At 35.8% G+C, this 18,508-nt stretch overlaps 1 long non-coding RNA gene across 2 annotated transcripts in view; it reads left to right on the forward strand.

Annotated features, from left to right (window-relative positions):
• Positions 1 to 218: 218 nt before the first annotated feature.
• The window catches only part of LOC133275413 (uncharacterized), a 29,938-nt gene continuing 11,648 nt past the window's right edge, over positions 219 to 18,508 (forward strand). Inside the window, exons 1-4 of one of the 2 annotated variants that reach the window (XR_009745504.1) lie at positions 219 to 1,596; positions 3,187 to 3,432; positions 3,686 to 3,881; positions 5,975 to 6,987. This is a non-coding gene — a long non-coding RNA (uncharacterized LOC133275413). The remainder of the gene's footprint in view (positions 1,597 to 3,186; positions 3,433 to 3,685; positions 3,882 to 5,974; positions 6,988 to 18,508) is intronic. The other variant, XR_009745503.1, reaches the window with a different exon arrangement.

The following is an 18,508-nucleotide window of genomic DNA, read 5'->3' on the forward strand; positions in this document are numbered from 1 at the left end:
CCTTAAACAAAAGTGAAGAAATAATAGAATTACATTTACATATTTACTTAAAAGAAGATAATTTATAAACTATTATAAATAGTAAATACCTAATTCCAACTTTTAAACAAATAAGACCCAAGAAAAAAAAAAAAAAGAAGGTATTTCTGTAAGATGTAATATAAGAACAGCTGTAAGGAAAAGATTTCTGATTTCTTTAGGTCAGTTTTAGAATCCTAGGTAGTTTAGGCTGGAAGAAACTTCTGGATGTCTTCTAGTCCAAGCCCTTTCTCCAAGCAGGTATCGTTACATCAGGTTCCTCATGGTTGCATCCAATCAAGTTGAAATATCCAGACAGAGATTCCGCAACCTCTATTAAATGCTGATTGCTGCAATGCACTGGTAAGAAAGCAATTCACATGCAAAATTATTCCCCATTTTTTTCTGGATACAATTTGGAATGTTCCACTTTTTATCAGAGGCCTTTCCCATTTTCTGGATTGCGTATGTCCAGTTCAGGTATCATATGTCTGATATCTGGTAGCAGCTAACGGGTGCCAAGAGGTACCTGCTCCGTTTAGTCTTGTACAAGCTTACAGTGATAATAATGAGTTAAGTAGCTCAGAGTGCAAAAGTTAGCACAGTAAGTAAAATGTTTGGTTGCTCTATGATTTACAGCTGGTTTGTTTCCTTGTTTACAAAACTGGCTGGAGTTATTTTTCCCCTCAAGCTATTTTAAAGCTGTACTTCATCGTCTCTGAAGCATTTTTTAGATATTTCACTTCATCTACAGCATTTTGTTTCTTTATCCAAATTTTTAATGGTCTTTCATTTATGCTTCATATGAAACTACTGACAAAAGCCTTAGCCAGTGTCAGAACCTGTATGCTCAGCCCTTCACAAATGCATCAGGAGGATTTCCTTGTGGGTCAATTAGCTCTTTCTGCTTTACCATGTCCTCATCCTTGGATCTGCCTGGGGGCAGCTGTGGTGATTTCTGGGGGAGCAGGAATAAGGACTCGCTTCTCCTCACCTTGGAGCAAGATCCTTGTTTTACATCTAATGTCATTTTTGTGGCCAACAGTCACTGCAATAATCAGCTTTGCAGATTTAATTCTCTCTTAGGCTTTTGGGGGAGGTGATAAAAATCTGTAAATTGTCATTGTCATCAGTATTTAAAAACAGTCCCTTAAAACGGTGCAGTGATTTTAACTCATATCTTTGGACAAACTCTGGAAAATCTAGCATCATTGCTAGAACCACTGGTAGCCCTTCTCAGTGTGTAAATCCCATGTGGGTTCACAGCCCCATGAAGACTTCACTGACCTCTGTAGAACTGGGGAGCAGAGGTTTTGCCTCATCCCCCCTGATGTGTCCTGTCTCTCTTCATCTTCTGTCTCCTCTGCTGTGCAGATCTCGGAAGATCAGAAGGTCAGAAGAGCCAGGAAAGCTGTTGAGATTACTTCTATGGCAAAGCAGTGCTTCAAGAAACACATGCCAGAGACATAGTTGTCTGCTGCTACTTTGGTCTCAGCTAGTTGCAGAAGACAGGGTTTGGCCTGAACTCCTGGTGGGAGCCTCTTCTTCCACCTTCCTGGGAGACCAGTGCTGTGCCAGGTCAGTTCCCCTGCCAGAAATGAACATGGGGCATCTTGTTTAAACTGGGAAGCTGATAGTGTTGAACTCATCTATTTGTATAAGCTAGCTGGCTATCCTCTTGCCATTTCTAATGTAAATCTACTATGGTATTGTGAAACTTTATTTATTTTAAGCTTGCAATATTTACCAAAGCAAGATGTACAAAAAGGGTCCTTTCTAACTTCCATTTTTCTACTGAGTTATTTGTTGGAAAGATATGTTCATGTATAATTAAATGTGGCTTGCTTAAACCTTTGCAGTTGGTAGCTTAATATATATTTGGTTGTACTTTGAGTACAAAGGCTATATTATGCTTTTGTTGGCATCCTTGCTGGTTAGTATGCCAACTGCATAATTTTGTTCTCTGCTATATGTCAGGATTCGAGTGCCGAGGGCTCAACAGGTGGTGCTGGGATAAAGTTCTGGCAAATCAAATAGGTAATGCGGTTATTTCTTTTGTCAAATTATAATTGAAAACAGAGACAAGTAAAATGAAACTCACATTTTCCTGGTGCAAAACAGGGTTTAGAATTAAATTCAAATCAGTTTCCATGACAAATACACATTACTACGGGAGCTTGGTCTGTAAATAAACATGCAACACCTTAGTTTTGATGTAGAATGATTTGTTCCCTGTAAATTTAAACCTTAAACATCAGTTTTTAAACAATAACAGACGGCTAGAGTCTTCCATGAATCTTCTTTCTTGTACAAATTTTGTAGAAAATGTGCCAAAAACTTCAGGAAAACTTTGAAGAGATTTAAATCTTAAAAAGTCAAAGAATTTGAGACAATCTGTGATACATAACTCAAATGTTTAACATCGGGAGTTTCCTGCCATATTGTTTTCTAATCATTGCTAAACCATGCTCCCAGCAGAAAAAGATAAATACACTGGAAATTCCAATGAATGTGCTGAATGAGGTGCTGCTTATTTTATGTTTGACTTGGATAATGTTTATTAATCCTAAAATCATAAAAATGGGATAAAACCGTCTACAACAAAAATGCCACAAATTATATATGCATAGCTTGGTTTTCCAAAATTGCTTGTAAAAAGACCTATACACTTGCAAGCCTATCTGCTTTGCTATTGTAGCCAATTTTTTTACACCGAGATGTTTTTATTTTCCTCTAAGGACCTATCTAAAACTCATACGTATAATCTTATCTTCTGCTCCTGCAATCATTGTGGTTTTATTTAGTTTTCCATTCCTCCTCATTCAAAGACATTTCTCCTAAACTGTAATTTTCTCGATTCCAAGTTCTGTTTTGTCAGACCTGAGCCCATCATCCACTAAAGCAGCTTCCCACAGTGGCTTCCAGTTCCTTGGGCTGGTCACAAATATCTTTGTCCCTGCCAAGCTCTTATTTACTGAAGGCTTTACGTTTGTATGAGACAGGGTGGTACATTCTCTTCTCTCACTTAATAACTCTTTTCATAAGTGATCAGGAACTAAGCAACATGAGAAAAAGGTATCATGTTTAATCTATAAACCTCATTATTTTTACTTTTTATATGCCATAGTTTCTATTGTTTAGTCCTAGCAGACTGTTTCTCTCCCATAGCAGCAGGCTGAGGTAGTGATGCTGACTACCAAGGCTGCTGCAGGCAGTGGGACCACTGCCTGTGCCCTGGCCTGGGGTGCACAGAGCAAGATGTGAGAAACTACTGGACATGGCACAAGAAACTGCTGGACCTGAAAGATCACAGAGTGAGAAGCTGGCAGCTTTACAGAGAGTACTGTGAGGAATTCACAGGTGGTTAAGGAGGAGTTATGTGAGAAACAACCAAAATTCACAAGAAACGTGAAGGTGAGCCCTGGGGATGTTTTGGGGAGTTGGGATAGTGTGCGGCCAACAGTACCAGGTAACAGTATCAGCTTACCCACGTGAGGCTGAGATCACCCTGAAATGGTATCACAAATACCAAAAATCAGATTCAGCAGCTACACGAGTGGAAAATGGAGCAGAGATTGACTGGATTCATGGAGAGCTGCTAAATCCATGAGCCTTTAAGGTATTAGTATTTGGTTACTAATTTGTTTAATTTCTTCGCACTTTTCAGTATGAAGGTACTTAAGGACAGCAAGACATTGGCCGAGAATAAGGATTCCAGTTCAACGTAACCCTCTTCACAACCCCATGCTTGGACTGACTGCATTCCTGGGAAGCAGGGCACAGCTTTGTTAACCCAGTAGAGTTGCACCCAGTTGCTTCAGGAGTTAATTTGGCAGCTTCACTGCAAGGAACCGATTCAGAAGGTATGAAGCACATTACAGCCAAAGTACTATTAAACTCTTTGCCTCTTTAGAATTCTTTCACTGCACTACTGCATTTCTGGACTGACCTGGGACGTGCCATGAGGACTGATCCCTGCTCTCTATGGTTCTTCGTTAATGCTCAATGCATGAGAGAAAGTGTTCTGTTTTTTTCTTTTTTTTCTTTTAAAAAGCTATGTTGAATATTTATCTTAAACCTCAGGTAGCTGTTTAGAAAAGAAACAGCTGAGAATCAGATAATGTACCCCTTTCATTGACAAAAGATTTATGTCTTGCCTGGCAGGACTTCATACTTGGAGAGCTCACAGCTGACATAGTCAAACACAAGTAGCATGTAGTCCAGTGTTTATCCAGGGGACCCAAGACTGCTGCTCCCACACTTTCTTGTGTGAAATTAAATCAGCCTTTGAAATTGGCAAAGATTTAAAAACATGATAAAAATCCTATTTGAAAGGGGGAAGAGAGGCTCAGAGGCAGTTTGAATCAATGAACACCGTGCAAAAATAAGTAGGGTATGCATGAACATTTCTGCTGACCTTCTACAAGAGCCATCTGTCTAGTTGCAAGGCACCCTCTCCCCCATGGGCACGGGTGAGGAGTTCAGCCACGATGCCTACCACCCTTCCCCCACAGCTGTCAAAACTATTGTTTGGTTCTAGCATATGTACATGCTGTGCCAAAAAGAGAAGGGAAATCGTATGAAATGTGTTCTTTGCCCCGGACCACATGTAACTTCGTGTCACTGACTGTTTAGAGAGAGGGTTTATCTGCATTTTAGCACAACTTTTTAGTCAATGTGTAAAAAACAAGTAGAATAGTAAAGTTAAGTTCTGCATTTCCCAGGAGATCCTTTATTTTCTCCAAGGATAATAGGAGTTTCCACCAGCTTTGCCACAGCTCAAACAAAGAAATGAAGAAGGACTAAACGTCTTTTGCAAATAGTGCTGATACTCAGAAGAGCCCTCATGGGAAGCTGGAAATAGGAGAAAGGGATTTGGTACACCTTCATTTCACCAAGTGAGCAGGTAAACCTGTATTTTTCTCTTTCAATGTCCTTCATCACTCTGCCAGTCCAGACAGCCATACCCAGAGAACGGCTACTGATTGGCAGTTTAAATTGTGCACTGGAAAGCACAGGCAGAATTTACCCCAGAGGAAATAAATTAACCATACACATGTTTAAGGTGAGAAATTCATTTTCTGGTATGCATCCCACAGCTGGAAAGCCTAGATGTTAACGCACCCAACTAAATGGCCACAGACCTGGATCCCATTTCTTCTTCAGACAATATTCTTTTTCATCAGGCAAGTCACAGTGTTTCTTCTTAAATAGTTTCATCCATAAAAACAAAAATGCACCTTCATGACTTTCACTCCAGTGAGGATGGTGGAGCTAATCTAATTTGGTTGTGAAATTAAAATGCTCATATAGAAACAGACTCTTGAAATCCAAAGTTTTATTTTTCCATGCTGTTCCATTGTAAAAATGTGGCAGCTTTGGGGTTTTTTTCCTGAGTTTTTTTACATGGCTAAAAAAATTGAATAAAATCTGTCCTTTGCCTTTCCATGTGCAATATTTGACTAATTGAGAATTAGAAATGCAATATCTACTTTATATTTATCTGTTAGAAACAGCCTATAACTGGTTTGATTGATTTGAAGGGGTGGGGAATATTTTTTTCTGTGTAATTGTCATCATTTCCTGTGAGAATGCATAATGAAGCACATATATTTGGAGGCACAAATATGGGGGCAGGTGACGTAAGTATACATATGCTTGTGTGAAAAGCTGTTCATACATGAATGTACATATATACTTCTCACAGCTGAACCCGGAACCAGATTTCTAATTGTTCTTGAGTTTACACACACACAAAAAATGAATAATTTAAACTGAAAATATCATTTCTGTGTATTATTTAAAAATGGGGGGAAGAAGGGAAATCCTCCGAGATAGCTATAATTTCTCCTCTCTACCGGTCCTGTTACAGCCCAGAAATACATACTTAGAGTTATATTTTTTTCCTCAGTTCAATGTACCAGGTTTTAGCTATTCAAATCCCTTTTCCCATTAGTGTAAGTTAAGCTGCTCATCATTTGCGTGTGGATGTTGCCCTGCTTCTGTGCTCTGCCTCTGTGCACTTTCAATTCAGTTTACCTGCTCTGGTGTACCAGGTAAGTGAACCTGCTCTGGCCTGTGCCACGTGCCTGAACTTCATAACAGTGTAGGAGATGGGGTTGCTACCTTACTGAAATCTATTTCAGCCCTTTTTTTTTTTTTTTTATGATTTTGTTATGATTAGTGAGTGAGACTAAACCATTTGTAGTGCATTTATTAGCAGAAACAATATTGAAAGTAATTTGACCCCTACAGTACTTTCCTTTTTAATAATACTATACAGTGGCAAAAAGGCTATGAAATCATGTGTAGAGATCTTTATCTTAGTTGAACTGGTTGAAATATAGACAATGGAAATTCCCTGGGTTGACATTGGTATAATAGGAAGCAGCATAAGGCCTGCTCCTCTGAGCAATGTGCTGTCACCACAAACTACCTCACTGTACATAGCTAACATAAAAAGTTTGTCAGCCAGCTCCTGTGAGCTCTTTATTTATGGCTACTCTATCATCTAAATAAAGCCATGTTTTTCATGATTAGAAACATAACAGTCTTGCAAAATCTGAAGTTGTATAAGTGAATGTGAATGCTTTTATTATGAAATCATTTTTTCTGTAAGCACTGCAGAAATCAGATAATGCCATACTGTGTTACTCAGCTGGCAGGTCAAGTGTGATATGAAGGCACTCGGCTCAGAAGACCTCTCCTAGCAGGTTGCATCTCACCCAAGGACTATATTAACAGTATTTTCTCTCACAGGACTCGAAAAGTTGGAAACTCAAGCTTATATTTTTGTCATCAGCTTCTTCAGCTGGTAAATGTGCCTCCCCTAGCATATGTGCACAGCACCTCACCTGATGATGGTCTAACCCAAGGGGAGGAGGGTGTTGTGTGCCACAGCTGTGAGCAGCTGTACCATTTATCTCTGGAGTGATGGTCCAACAGCTTACCTGAGGAGTAAGAGCTGAGGTAAGACATAGACTAAGATACCTGGATACCAGTATTGTTTAGTGTTCAAATACATCCAGGAAAGCTAAGCTGCTAACTTTCTAGGTATAGGGAAAGAATTATGTACTAACAAACATCCCCATACTCACATTCAACTCCTCACAGAAAGACAAGTAAAAATTATCAAGCTTTGCAGCAATTTACCTTAAAATGGCAAGGTGAAGTAAACAAAGGAGAAGCTAGGACAGTCCTCAGGGATTCTAGTAAACCTGACTGTTGTATCAAACAAACTGGTAGAAGTTGTAAAAAGAATCACATTAGTTAACATGGGGAAAAATATGGCCGTCAGAGAGGGGTCCTTTTGCAGCACACTGTCATATGCCTCCCAAACCTACTAGAGCTCGGTGGAGGGACCCACGTGTTGTGCCTTATGAGGAAACCCCAACAGCCCAGTAAAATGTGCCCCCCCCCGAGGCACAACTGCATACTGTTGACCTTACTGAGTGAACTAGCTGTGTTAGAGGCATAAAAATCTGTTGCAGTTATAACTAATATTACAGGGCTTTGGTTTTCTTGTTGGATGGAGCAGAACTCTCTGTACTTCTTACTCTTTTTGAAAGCTGCAAGCCAAATGTCTCATGTATCAATTAGACTGAAAATGTGCTGCTGGAGCTGCCTATGGAATATAACTTAATGATGAATTGCATGCGTGCTGTAGAGAGACATAGCAGGATGTTATTGCCATTGTTCATCCTTTGGTATTTGGTTTGCAGCGCCTAAGCCTGTTAATAAGCAGTTTGTCCTGCTTTTACTCTGGTGCATTTGACGCCAAGAGTGAATTTCCTCTATATGCTTTTCCACTGTAAGCTTTGCCAAAGCTCTTTTGTTCGGTATGTCAGTCAGCTCTGATCTTGCTTTAATTGTGCCAATAACTCATGTCTGGAGATTATTCATTCTGATCTGGTGTAACTACCATTGTGTCAGGCTGAAGCTGATGGAGACATTGCTCTTGTGCACACCTAGGACAGGCCTGTGGACAGCAAGTGTGATTCTGAGCCTTTCTTCAGGTGCCCTGGAAGGCACGCTAAGACTGTAAAAATACTGATTTTCTGTATTATGTACAAAGAACAAGGAGTTCAACAGCTCATGCAGTCCGAGTGCTCCTTTTGGAAAAGATTTTACCTCTATGTTTGTCAGATTTGTTCCAGAGATTTTTATTTATTTTTGGATTGTTACCAAGAAAGTATGTAAAATTAATGTCAGGAAAATTACTTGAGTAGTATATATTACACAGCACTAACTACAGCAATACCAATGTTAGTTCTAACACTATTATTCCCTTCTTTGTGGGTGGGTGGGTTAGATTATGGTTGCTCGTAACTTTGCAATAACAGTTGTATATCACAGGCTGATTCTTTTAAAGAAAAATCAGCTGAAAGAGATGAGCCATTTCTGGCCAGGGAGAATATATCACTTACTTGATAAAAGATATAAAAGTGAGTCATACATTGTCCATGTGCATAAACTAAAGTTCCACCTGAACATGAGGAAGATAGATGACTTCATTTTCATTAGCTGTTGAAAGTTTGAACAGAACGTTTCCTTGCAATATATTCTTTTCTTCCAACCCCTTCCCTCCCGCACCTTTTTGCTTCTTTTACAAAGCTACTTTTGAAACAAACTTCTATTGGCATATATGCTGTTCCAGCTTTCATCCTTGATAAAAACTACAATAACTAAGGGGCAAACTTTACATAGTAGTTCATGAGTAAATGGAATTTAATGGGGTCAATTATCCCCACATGCTTATGTGCAGGTTTCATTAATATTAATAGGTTATAGACATGCATATTGAGCTGAAGAATAGGCTCTCACTGGCCTCTACACTATTTTGTGTGTGTGCCGATTTAGAATTATTCAAGAGAACATGTTAATTTTCAAATGTCTAACACGTTAGCTGCAGAGAAAAAAAACAACCAACACATCCATTACACCTGCAAGAAACAGAAAGGTTGAAAAAAAAAATAGATTAAGCATGACTAAAACAGTGCAGATGTTGTTTGTGCTTTTTCCATGATTTAGAATCACATTACATGCCTATGTCTCCATAAATATTTAATGAAATGGAAATGAATATGTAGCAGGCTGGGTTCTTCCCTCTAAGGGTTAAGTTCCATTTCTGCAAATTGGTTTGTGCCCTATTTCTGTTCCTGTGTCTCTGTGCATCCAGACATTTTCTTGGCATCTCTAAATCTTCTGAGGTTTCAGGAGATCTTTGGAGATTTGCTAGTAATTGACCTGCTTGGATTGCACATGACTGGCATTTTCTAAAAGATAATACAGTCTTGCATTTTGTTGTTAAGTGCTGGTTGTGTTATTAACTTGTGGCCAAACCAGAATAAAGGCTCAGGAGACATCATTTTCCCTTAGACAACTTCATTTGTTTCTTACCGTAATCTCCATTATAAATGAAGCACTTTGGTCTCAGCTGAAACCAGTCACATATTCTTTAACTTGTCAGACATGTTTGTCCAGTAATGAATACACCCCACTTTGCTCAAAGTTTCTTTTTAAGATGTTACTGTACACTAAGGGTAAACAGTCAATGTCTCAGCCAAGTCAGATGATTTAACCTTCTGCCACTTCTCTAACCACTAAAGAATTCCTGCCCCTGCTCACTGGGTATTTGAACACGTGTGTTTTCTGAGAAAACAGGGTTATCAAGAGAAGTAAAGCTGATGTTTTCTCCTTAGAAAACAGGAATAATTAATAAGCTTAGGTCCACTCTATCCCAAAGGAGACAAACTGAATGAGCACTGTTTGTTTTAGGTTTATCATGTAACAGAAACAGATATTGCCCCCAGCTACAATAGCATAATTCTGGAGGAGCCTTCAGGTTTAGTTCTGCTGTAATTTAAACAGGTACTATCTCAGTAACACATCTGATTTCAGCAAAGTTCCTAATGTTTAGCACCATCTTTAACAGCTAAGAAAATTATAAATTAAATTAGAACCTAGAAACAATGAATTAACGCTAACCAGATAAACACATGTAATCACTTTCTGCAACACGAGAATTAATACTGCTGATCTTTGCAAGTAGCAGTGACAACTCAAACACAATGCCTTGGGGCCTGCAATAACCTGAAGGCCAATTAACTACAGCGAGGACTTTTTATATTAAGCTTTGTATTAAATAAATTCAACACAAATCTATTGAGGCCAATAAGGATTTTTAGGCAGTCTAGTTAAACTTTACCTCAAAAGTGATCAGGCTACATAGGATTCTGGCTTATGAGATATCTGATTTATATCTTACCTTCCACAGGTGCTTAAGATGAAAATAAGAGCAAATAAGAGATGGAGATAGAAAAATTCTTCTGTCAGTACAATTTTGTATCTTTCATTGGGGATATATATTAAAAAATACAAAATATATATTTATACAAAAATGTATACATATATTAATTATTCTTTACTTATTTATCTTATATACCATTTATCTTATATCTACTATAATATATATTATAAACATATATATTCAATGGTATATTAAAATCTATTCTATATTGTATTGCATTAGATCATATTATATCTTATGTTGTATTATACTATACTATAATATGATACTATGTATGGAATATAATAGAACTCTGATAGATTCCATTATATTCTAGTATATATTAGTAAATTCTATATTATATTTGTATAGAATGTAACAGAATTCTAGTAGATTCTATCAGATGCTAGTATATTCTATCGGATTCTAGTAGATTCTATATTATGTAGTGAATGTAATGGAACTTTATTAGATTCTACGATATTGTTAGATTCTATTATATTCTATACTATTAGATCCTATTAGATTCTATCAGATTCTGGTAAATTCTATCAGAGTATATAAATGTAATATATGTTTATCTAGAATAAACTAGAAGTCTATCCGATTTCATCAGATGTATATTCTAGTATATCCTATAATATATTTAGATAGTAATATAATTCTATTCAATCCTGTTAGATTCTAATAGATGCTATATTATATTTATATATGATATAACAGAATTCTATTGGATTCTAGTATATCCTATTAGACTCTATCAGATTCTAGTAGATTCTATAGTATATAGCAAATGTAATTGAATTTTATTAGATTCTACTATATTATTAGATTCTATTAGGTTGTAGTATATTACATTATATTCTGTATTATGCTTATATAGAAAGTAATAGAATTCTAGTATATTCTACTAGAGTCTACTGGATTCTATACCTATATATAATAGATGTCTATTAGATTACATTAGAATTTAGTGTATTCAAGTGTATTCTATTAGATTATTATACTTATACAGACTATAATAGAAGTCTATTAGATTCTGTTAGATTCTAGTCTATTCTATTATATTCTGATATATTCTAGAATATACTATATTCCTGTAGTAGATTGTAATAAAATTCTATTAGATTTTAGTAAATTCAATTATATATAATACATAAAATATGATAGATTTCTATTGAATTCTAATATATTTCCTTAGATTCTAGTATATTCGGTTAGCATATACGATATAGTATATTTATATAATATATAATAGGTTTCTGTTGGATTCTATTAGATTCTAGTATATTCTAGTTTGTTCTATCAGATTCTAATATATTTCCCTAGATTCTATTGGATTCTAAAATATTCTAGTGTATTTTCTTAAGTTCTAGTATATTCAATTAGATTATATTACACATTGTATTTGTATAACATATTATAGATTTCTATTGGATTCTAGTATATTTCCTTACATTCTATTGGATCCTATTGGATTCTAGTAGATTCTAGTATATTTCCTTAGATTCTAGTATATTCAATTAGATTATAGTACATATTGTATAAAATATCATAGATTTCTATTGGATTCTAGTATATTTCCTTAGATTCTATTGGTTTCTAGTATATTGTATCACATTCTAGTATAAAATAGATGTCTATTGGATTTTATTGGATTTTATTCTAGTACATTCTATCAGATTCTAGTGTATTCCCTTAGATTCTAGTATATTCACAATTAGATTATATTACCTATTGTACTTGTATAAAATATTATAGATTTCTATTGGATTCTAGTATATTCTATCATATTCTAGTATAATTTCCTTAGATTCTATTGTATTCTATTACATTCAAGTATATTCTAGTATACTCTCTCAGATTCTAGTATATTTCCTTGGATTCTAGTATATTCTATTAGATTATACTATGTAGTATATTTATATAACATATAATAGATTTCTATTGGATTCTAGTATATTCTATTAGATTATATTATATATTATGTTTATATAAAATGTTATAGATTTCCTTGGGTTCGATTTGATTCTATTGGATCCTAGTATGCTATAACATACTATAATTATAGACTAGACTTCTATTATACTATATTCTATTATATACTAACATATTAGAATCTCTTTTATTTCTATTAAATATAATATGTATTTACATATGTATTAATAGTTCCTAATAAAAATAGTTTATATTATATATAAAATAGACTATTGATATATAACATATGTATATATCACATATATGTGTACATATAACAAATACACTCTATAATATTATATAATATATAATACTATATATTATATATGACATTGTATATAGTTGTATATATAAAATATAATACATAATACGTATTACTATATAATTATGTATTATTTATTACATATAACAAAGTAGCATAATATTTATGTGCAGAGGTTTGGCTTTAATATGCAGCTGCCCTTTTTAACCTTTTTTTTTTTTTTTTAGAAGATAGAAGGTTTTCAGTCTCAGAGTTAAGATAAAGCCACTATTTCTTGAAATTCCTGCCTTGCACACTGCTGTGCTGTTTGTCTTCACAATGTAGTCATCAATGTAGCAAAGCCTCCCCACTGACTGCATCCTACTTGTCACCACTGGCAAGGATTCAGCGCAGGCCACTGGACAAAAAAAACAAATAAAACCATGACTCCAAAGTATTTTCTTAAGTACTTAAACTCATGGATGAATGAATGAATGGTTTTCCAAAAACGAGAGTTTCTCCTGTAGTCAAGAACCTTTGTTAATGAGATCCAGACAGATTTACATTTTTTTAAAGCACAAGATTTTGGGGGTTTGCCATTTAAATCATCAACTACTGTATAAATTACATTTGTAAGACCCATTGGCTCCAACCAAAGGGTATATAAGAGTCTGTCTGACTGAGTTATGAAAGGACCAGGTAAGAGGAAGTGGAAAAAAGGACAAGCTATAGAATATCCATTAGAAAGATGACTAATATTACAACTAACCTGAGCTCCCATTCCTTTGGTTTCCTTCATAGAGATTTCAAGATAATTGTAGCAAAGAAAGATTCAGGAAGAAAAGTTAAGAGAGAGACAAACCCTGCAAAGGGAGGTCATATTTACAAATGCTCAATACTCCTGCAGATTTATTGTGAATGATTTATGAGGTGCTTTTCAGTATTAGAGTTTTTCATGAGTTCATTGGAAAGATGGTCAAGATTAGTAATGAACTAATTGTCATAGAAAAAAATTATTGCTAGCAGTCTCCAAAAATCTAGCAGTTTGGCTTCTGTTGGTAAAAATGAGGTAATGTAGCAGTCCTGACTACGAGGAAATATATACAGAATTTAACTCACAGACGAATAAGATTAATGTTATATCCTATGCTGTGCTGAAAGGGATATTTTGCATGGTTGAAAAATATGTATTTAAAACCATCTCATTTCCTTGGGTTTTCCTATGTTTTGCATTTTTTTTACATATATGTTTCCTGTTCTAATAATATAACTTCTTCTTGTCACATAGCCTGCATTTTCCTCAGCTTCAGTAATGAAAATAAATTAGTTAAATTCACTTTTGTTTAAAGCAGATTTCTCATTCAGCTTTCCCTTCAGCAGCAGATTACATAAAACACTGAACTCCGAGCTGGAAGTGAGGACACTGAGGACAAAGTAGTTGGGTTTTTTTTTCTGATTGATGGAAATATTTCTTCTACTATTTACTTTTTCAAAATCTTGCTAACTCTGTGCTTGAATTGATCTGACAAATTAGTTTAAAATAAACTTGTAATAAAAAAGAAGATCCTTCTGGATAATGTTTTATTTTGATACATTTTCTCACCTTGTGTGTCCACTTTGCTTTGGACAAGTACACATTGATCTTTTAATCATAGAATTATAGGCAGTTAATAACAAACTTATAAAGCTAGGCAGATGGATCTGCATAAAGCAAGAACCGTCCCTCATTAATTGCTGTGCAACCTCAGCCTCTAAAGAACTTTTACAAGAAATTTCAGCACAAAATCTAATCCTAAAGCAAATATCAAACGATTTACTTAATCACTTGGGTTTGGTTTCTATGAGTTCCTTTTAAGCTAGTTTATTTCCATCTGGTCACAAATACCAGTGCCTTTTTCAGGTTTTGAACATCAAGAATTTAGCAAAAATTAAAACTTTTTATCCATTTTGAATTTTTCATATTTTTCCTCTATTATTTCAGACTCAAAAGACTTAAATAGCCTCATGAAAGCATAAGGACCCCAACTTTCTTCTGTAATTCACACAGCTTGGACATCAGAGAGCACCAAGTCAGGGTAATCTGCTACAAATAAGACTTCCCAGTATTGAAAGATGCCATACCGTAGACTGGGGCAAGAAGGGGGGGGACTTGAGCACAAGGCAAAAATTAATCACTAAAAATGCATTCTGGAAGGTGCATACTTCCATAAAAAGAATCTCCAGAACTTTCCACATTAGTTTGAAATTTTCAGTAAATGTCAAGAGACTCCAGGCAATCTGCAGTGACTAATTTTGACCCTATTTATTGCCGTTTAAAAAAAAAAAAAGACTGGTGGCCTATAGCAGTGTAGGAAGTATTTTTATATAGATCTAAATACTTATTAATTAAAGACATCTTACATTTTAACAGAGCAAATACTTTTCAAAAGAAAATATTATGATGGTAACTTCCTGCTAGTGCTTTAGTGTTTCATCTTTAATATGAAACAGTCATGTTATGACACAACCCAAGCTGCACACAGGTTAAGACTTGCTCATAACTGCACTTCTCTTCTGCTTTTTTGATGCATGTTTTCAGAACAGTTCTGTTTAATGTCACCACTTTTTGTAATCAGGACTGCCTTTTTTTTTGGTTACTTAGGAGAGAATTTTATCCCCAAAGCCCTACACTGATATTCTCTGAAATGCCACCGACTCCTGATGTGACAAGCAGGCAATTACTACGCTGCCTTAGAATGACCAGGAGAATCAGAAAAGTCCATCTGAATATATTACTTTATGGCAAATTCAGATAATCTGAATCGCTCTCATTTTCATGAGACCTAACTATTTCCACATAACTGTAGCAACCTCTTTAGCATTTGGAGAAAATTAAACTAAATACATCTTGCCAATGTCAAATACTCAAAGGACAACTTTTATTTTAATTATTGTAGACATAGAAAAAGGAGTTCTTTAAGGAAGTCTGTCAACTAAGAGCTATCTACAACTCTTGAGGAATTCCTTAGTGATAAAGAGATTTCCTTAAAAATGCATTTGTTTTCTGCAGAGGGTAGAATTATTGTAAAATCAAACACTTATTTTTCAAAAGTCTGATCTGACTTGTAATGCTAACACAGCAGACAGTAAATGCACATTTGCTGCACAATTTAGGTTTGCCTTATTGATCTTAAAAAAATGACTAGGCATCACAGAGCCAATGTTTGTATCTATTGAGAAAAGGGCCAGAATGAAGTGTTAACTGTTGGAGTTAAAGCTCTTTCCCTCATTGATTTCAGTAAGCAGTTTTCCAGATCCAAAGCCTTTCTATTAAGTTCAGTGCTCTTTCAGTCAGGGCTGTGATATCCATTGAAGCTGAGGAACAGCAAAGCTTGTCTGATCTTTGAGACTCCGGTTTCAGTTAAATAACCCAGCGGGCCATTCTCTCAATTAGCATTGCAGAACATGTACTAGCAGAGAGGGTACTACTAAGCTGTGAGCTATCCGAGAGGTACTCCAGAACAAAGAAGCAACAGACCATGCAAGAGACATGCAGTCCTAATTTTGTGCTATTATGAAGGAAAGCATCTTTTTAAGCTTTCGTTTCTTTCCAGACTTGGATGAATTTATTTCTTAGATTTACATTCTCCTTATTTACTTCAGAATTTTTATATTAAAATGAAAAAGCTTTAGCTGTTTTAGTGCTTAATTTTGTAAGGAGCTGTCAACCAGTATATATTTATAGTGCTTCTGTTTATTCAGCGAGACAATGCTAAACTGCACTGTTGTAAGGACTAGCAAAGGACCTGCAAATACACATTCATAGGGATGAATTCAGAGATGTAGGTAACACAAACTGAGGAAAAGGAGCCACAGAGTCTCTGTTAAGGCAAATCCTAAAAAGAAAACAGAAGAGTAAAAGCAGTTAAGCGATTGGTATGTAATACCTAATCTAAAGCACATTTATCTCTCCTTCAGCACACACAAAACTTTTAGCAGTTTCTTTTTATGGTTACTGAATACCCACATTATCTGAAGTTAGAATTTACTGTGCCAAGCATTAAACCCTAATTAAAACCTTAAAAATAGGTTTCATAATAAAAATACTTATTAATCTGTAATCTATCACCAACTCTTGCACTTCTGCTAAATTCAGCCCACTGTCTCCCAAGAAGAATATCATGAATATATGGCAGCCCCAGAAACACATTTTATACACTTTTACTAGAAGAACAGTACCTAACTATCTTCTATTTTTTACTACTTTGGTTCTATTTTAAATACACGGGTGTGTTTGCTTGGCAGCTGAGCTTCTGAAACAAACACACACACACAAAAATTTACTGATTTCTACAGATGTTAGATTTCTGGAATACGGAAAATCTTGATATCCCCTTCATTCAATCACTTTCTTAATGAAAACAGCTCAGGATTAAAGAAACTCTAAGGAAAAGAAAAGATTAACCTAGAAAAGACAAACAGTTGAATAAATCTGAGCTTCATTATTGCTTCCCACTTCAACAGTGGGTCCTACAAGAACCAGGCCAGAGTGCCATAGCTCTCATACCCATGGCAGGGGTGGGCATAGTTCCCCTGCATGCACATCATCTCATGAGACATTAATCAGGGCCACAGTGCAAATGTTCAGAGGAGGAGGAATACACAGTCAGTCCCTGGCACAGAACTGCATTTTCTCTCTAGTTTCATGCAGTTAACACATGGAGCGCAGGAGTCAGAGAGATGCCACAGCCCTGTAATGGAAATAAATGACTTTGCAGCCCCAGTGGAAGGAGATGGGAGAGAAAAAGCATTCTCGCCCCCAGCCCCAGCAGCTGCGTAAATCTGTCCCTGCCAGGCCAGCTTCGGGAGGTGCTCAGCACCCTCTGCCTCCCCAGGAGTCAGTGAGAGTTCAGGTGCTTACTATGTCATCAGGCTTGACCTTCAGATGCAACACTGCCAGGACGTTTGTTTTCCCACAGCAGTGATTGCTTCAGTCAATTATTATTGCCCATCCTAGAGTGCAAACACATAAGGACTTGATTTACAGTGCAAAATATACATCCTGAATTTACTTCCTCTTTTGTATTTGGACTGTCTCAGCATCTCCAGCTTAAAGAGATGACAGCAAATTACTTCATAGGTAAATATATCTATGTACAGGGAGAAGGATAAATATCAGTCATTCCGGTCATCCTGAGATGAACATTCAGTATAGCTTTGGACGTGACAATATAAAAATTTTTGCTTTATGTTTTAAAAAAGGTATTTTTTTTAATGCTCCTCCTTGAAGGAAAAAAAAGTCATTAGCAAATGTGTTGGTCTGGCAATCTAACCGTTAAATCCAGTTTAACACAGATTTAAGATTCAGTTCTTTAAGCAATGTTTAGGTATTACCAATATACAGAAAGATAGATGAGACAGCCTCATGGTAATACAGCTTTTAACCTTTCCTCTCCTCTACCATGACGGGGGAGAATTACAGTAAGTGATGGTTACCTTCTCTGCAGTATGGACAATTGATTTGACCTCACTGCATCTGATGCTCTAATGGACTTCGTGGCTGAATCCCTGGAGATATAAAATATGTCCAAGTGAATTGGGGCAGGTTAAAGAACAGACCTGCTTTTCATGGCTGGCTCAAGCTATAATAGATCTCTTGGTTGTTCTGAGAAGAAGATTAAAAATGATCAATATCCAAATCATTAAAAAGAAAATAAAAAATGTGGTGCCTTCTGCAAGTCTACCTTAGCTATTTTTTGTTTCTCTTTCTGAACTCTGTGGGGGGAATTCTGTGTTGATGACATGAGTTCTTACAACATTTTGCTTCTGTTTGTTTACTCTCTTGTAACATGTTCCCTTTTATATTAAGAATCAGACACTTGGATAGCATGAATCAGCATTGCTTTCCTGAAGTCATGCTTGTTTACACCATAAGGAATCTGGCACTAGGTTTATTTAGTATAGATGAAATAACAATACTATAACATTTCCTGGAGCAGAAAATA

This window comes from Pezoporus flaviventris, unplaced genomic scaffold (assembly GCF_033815535.1).
Source record: "Pezoporus flaviventris isolate CSIRO_AGI_PZ_B2104156 unplaced genomic scaffold, CSIRO_AGI_Pfla_v1 ptg000040l, whole genome shotgun sequence".
Lineage (NCBI taxonomy): Eukaryota > Metazoa > Chordata > Aves > Psittaciformes > Psittacidae > Pezoporus > Pezoporus flaviventris.